This window comes from Oratosquilla oratoria, chromosome 9 (assembly GCF_046742065.1).
Source record: "Oratosquilla oratoria isolate Oo_2021 chromosome 9, ASM4674206v1, whole genome shotgun sequence".
Classification (NCBI taxonomy): Eukaryota; Metazoa; Arthropoda; class Malacostraca; order Stomatopoda; family Squillidae; genus Oratosquilla; species Oratosquilla oratoria.
In genome coordinates, this window is record NC_134785.1 from 27,513,539 (window position 1) to 27,518,538 (window position 5,000).

Here is a 5,000-nt window from a genome sequence, read left to right on the forward strand (position 1 = left end):
GTGTGTGTGTGTGCGCGCGTGTGTATATATATATATATATATATATATATATATATATATATATATATATATATTTGTTGATTAGGTGTCTTGTGATTGGTCAGTACGTGATTTGTGACTTAACGAATTAGGACAATAGAATGGTCATTTCCTTTTGTCAGTCCTTATCCCCCATAGAGAGCAAACTCCGTTCCTCCCCTCCCCATTCATCTAAATAGAATCGCCTGGCGGCAGCTTGGGTGAAGTTTGAAAAGAGGGAGACACAAAAATGAGTGGATAGAAGAGATGGAACAGCCTGAATGGGCAGGCCGGTAATCGTGCAGTGGACGCTAAAGGCACATGAAGGAAGCCACAGGACTGTTATTCAGTACATGGCACCTCTGTCATCGATGCCCAGTTACACAAAATACTCCCCGAAAACGAATCAAATCACCCGTAAGCATTCTTAAACGTATCAATTGGCCTTCCTATATGGAAGTAACTTTTTTAATAGGTCTATTTCATTTTATTGTCGGCTGGTGATTCAATTCACTTATGGGGATTAGAAAATGGAGCTGGCCTCGAGCTAATTCTTGAAATGGCATCTGAACTATGCTAGATGATTTTATTCAGTTATAGAAGCTATCTCTCATCTAAATAAAGTCATGAGGAGATTGGGATAACAAGATGATATAGAGGAAATTGCCCTGCTGGGAGGGATAATAATTGTGTAAGCGTGCCACAGCCCCGGACGGGGGTGGGGGGAGGGGGGTGTCAAGCAGTGGCATTAGTGCCAGTGGGGGGGTGTTGGGGGGATGGGGGAGGTTATGGCGGACATATCCATCAGTACCAGAGAGTGCCATGCACGGAAAAGACCGATCATACGTAATAACAGCGCCGGGCGTGAAGAGAGCCTGATAGTCAGGCGGGCGGTCGGGCGGGCAGACCCGTCGCCCGGACTGGCTGGCTGGCTTACTAACGCCAGACCAGTGGCCGGGGACGGGCGGCCGGTGGGTGTTTGACTTTGGTATCGGAATGGATGGAGGGAAGGGGAGTCGGGGTGTTGGATGCCCGCTAGCGGATCGGGCTCGGCCCTCAGGAAGCCGGGCACGGATCGAGGAAAGGCCGGGGCCTTTCGAATCGCCAGCCTAAGCTTCATTACCAACTTCCTTATTGGGCTCTTCCGCCCTCCGGCGTCAGCGCGGTGTCAGCTCCCCCGGGTGTGTTGTTTGGCGTCAGTGAGAACGCTGACAGGGGGCTGGCGTCGGGGCTTTGTGCTTGTGCGGGCATACTGTCAGCAGGTACTATTGGCAATACCCGCAGGGTGGACCAACACTGTTGGTGGATGTGGTCAGTGATCACTACTGGTAGAATTTGGATGTTAACAACCTATGTCTTCTAAGCAAAATAAATTACTAAATATAATAATGTGATAATGATAGTAATATTGAATATGTTAATGATAATAACAATGGAAAAAAAAGGGCGATAATGATGTAAAAACAAGTCAATAGATAAATAAAAGGAGTTCAGTCCTATCGCTGTGGAGGGTCTTCCCCCTCAGCCGAATAAAATCACCATGCGGCAGCAAAAATTCTAAAGTTAAAAGAAGACAGAGGGTTTGACCCTTTAGCTGCAGAAGGGAGGCGTCTCTCCGGCTGAATAGAATCACATGACGGCAACTAAAATAGACACTAAGCCATAAAACTCAGCGAGAAGGTTATACATGCCAAAGGTAATGTTAAACCACACTCACATCATAAACGAATTAAACTTACTCCACCATCCCATCTATCTTAGCACCTCGGGAATGAAAGGTCACACCCCTACCCCCGCCACACTGTTTGGGCCAAAAACAATGCAAGAAGGCACAGTTCCTCCAGAGCAGGGGCTGGTTTACCCTCACCGATACACCGTATGGCGACCCCTCCCCACTTCATCCATTCGAAAATGAATGATGAGGCAGATGAGAACATTCCTTCGGGACGTATCATCCCCATTCATGATCTCTCTGTATTCACCCGTATCATTTGCACTCTCACTTCCCTGATCGATAGATATTCCACCTGCATCCAAAGCCCCCTTCGCCCCTTCCATTCGTGTCATTCTCTATCTTCTCTTTTTCTGAAGCTCCAAGTCTTTGTTTTGTACAATGTCGTAGGAACAATCATTCTTTTATGCAACCTTCTCTTTGCATTTATCATCAAATACCTATTTCTCATAACACTTTCGATTGCACTTAGACATCTACTCCATTCACACCCACATCCGCTCCTCCGTTTACTGCCACATGTCACCTAGACGTTTAAAACTTCCTTAAACTTCTCGCCCTTCAATCTCCCTTCCACCAGAGGATCAGGCATTCCACCGCTCTTTTCCCACAGTATATTCACACCCAGAGCTCTTCCAATCTCCCTCTTGGACACCACTACATAACCCGTTAATACTTTCTCTTTTACCTTTTCACCAACCACCTTGGCTTATGTATACTTATGTACGGCTCTCTTCACGTTCAGTACACATACCCAACAATATCTTCCCGCATTCGTTCATTCGTGTGAGGTCATACTTCCTTGTTATTCCTTCTGTTGGTTCATTGCATACTCTTAAATTTAGATCCCTTCAACACCACTACATTCACATTCCTTCCTAAACTCTCCACACATTCATGTGAACAATTCCAGTACGATTTTTCCCCTCACTACCAGGGTTATACGCATCAAAAACACATATATCTCCTAACCCACTCTCATTTTTACCCACATTATTCTTGATGACAATTCCCTTCATTCACACACACACACACACACACACACACACACACACACACACACACACACACACACCAGAAGCATATCTTTCCTCCCTCGCCCTCTCTTTTTTCGCAACACTCTCCACTCCCAAACTTTAACTCCCCGTTCACTTTTAGTTTAGTTTCGCTCAGCGCTAACACATCCATCACTCCTCTCACAAACCAGTTTCCTCCTTTGTATTCTCATATGTTTCGCATTTATACTTATTCAAAGACTTCAGTTACTAGGATTCTGGTTGAAGCTTCCAGACCCCCTTTTCTCCAAGATTCTCCTTTGCTTTGGTTCTTTGAAGGAGAAACTTACAGAAGGGGAGATTCCTCACTCCATCCCATCTAGTTACCTTTAAAGATACCTATGGAAACACAATGGTGAATTCAAACCTCCCTGTCACAGAAGCATAGGAAAATGAAGAGGTGGAGACTCATTATTGGTAAAGGAGAGATAAAGCTACAAGAGAGGTAGAGGATAAATTCAAGATAAATCCATTAAAAGAGATGAGTCTGATAGATGAATGCATCGTGACTCTGGTCCATAGGGGTTTCTCTAAAGTCTCATATTTTTTCTTGTAGTATTCTTGTAATTGTTATCATTATTATCATTATGATTATTATCAATATCGTCAAATGTAACATAGGTGCGGTCTCAAAATATAACGATAATAGTAATAGTATTAATAGTAATTGCTGCGTTGTTTCTGACCCGAGCAATGGGTAGTATGGGTCAAGGATGACCCTTCACGAACACAAAGATTGAAGATAGAAAGTGAAATGATTGATCGTAGATGTGTGTGTGTGTGTGTGTGTGTGTGTGTGTGTTTCCCAACCTTTTTTTTCAGGCGACCCCACTATGATCCTCATGGTATGACCGCGACGCCACTAATCTATTTGTATACGTATTAATATACTGTATATGACTATTTGTTGACTGTAAAAAGTAGGGGACAAGTATAATAAATATATGTGTAAAAGAGGTAGTTTAAAGTTATAAAAGACATGGTTAACATCATTGAATTTTATTATAGCAATATGAATTTGGAAGCAACAAAAATTTAGCATTCAAGATGTCTTGGTGATCCTCGGAAAAACGCTTTGCGACTCCAGGTTTGAGAAACAGTGGTACATGTAGAGAGATTATATAATGATAACAGTAACATTGATATAGTATTTGTAGGAGTTGAGGACACTGTCGGCGGGTTGGGATTCTGTCACCACCGTGGGGACACAAGGAAAACACGGGAGGAAAATGTGTCCGCACACCCCTCTCGTCTCGGCAGGGGTTTCTTCCTACATCCGAATAAAATCGCCTGGCAGCCGCCATAAATAAATCTGTGGAAAACCTCTTTGTATGGGGGGGGGGTCGAAGGTCCATTGGAAGTGCCTCTGGGTGAATAAATTCGCGTGGCGGCAACAAGAGTAGAGTATGTAAAGGTCTTCATTGTAGTAAAGCGGTCGTTGGTACAGCTTGTCTCCTGCCTACAAACGACCCCCCTCCGTCTCTCTCTCTCTCTCTCTCTCTCTCTCTCTCTCTCTCTCTCTCACACACACACACACACACACACACACACACACACACACACGTTTCTTCTTCTTATGAAATGACGTCCGGAAGACATTGAGGCTTAGGTCAAGTCGGGTCATATCATGTCACCAGTCACTCAGAGTTCACTGCTGGACAAAGGCCTCTACCAGCCTTGTCTGTGATTTGTAGGACTATGGCCCCATTCCTTGCCATATCACTCCTGCAAACTTCTCCGTCTCGTCCACTTTCTAGCCTCCCTCATCTACGCTTCTTTCTTGGAGTCCCGTGAACTCCCAGCCTTTGCCGTGCTATTCCTGCAAACTTCTCTTTTTTCTGTATTCATGTGTTCCCAGCACGTAATTTGACTTCCATAACGTTTATATGGTACGTGTTTTGTGGATCCGCGTGAATTCACGTGGCACATTTTTCTCTCGTGCACGTGATTTTTCTTAGCCATCACGTGGGTACCCACTAAACCAGGGTTTATCAACCTCTGTCCCATTACGCTCCCCGAGGGTTCCCAGACCATCGACCCGTACCCTCATTAACCCGACACAGAGTATAATATGTTGATGTATTAAGACTAATTAAACATACAGTGGTGCCGTAATGGACATCAAATGGTTCAAATTGTGACGACTTTATTCATCAGTTAAGCAATGGCATAAAAAAACAATGTGGAATGTACTT

General features: G+C 44.3%; 1 protein-coding gene across 4 annotated transcripts in view; it reads left to right on the forward strand.

Moving 5' to 3' along the window:
- The window catches only part of LOC143028277 (uncharacterized), a 1,448,808-nt gene that overhangs the window by 1,310,166 nt on the left and 133,642 nt on the right, over positions 1-5,000 (forward strand). The gene's annotated exons all lie outside the window — the stretch shown is intronic.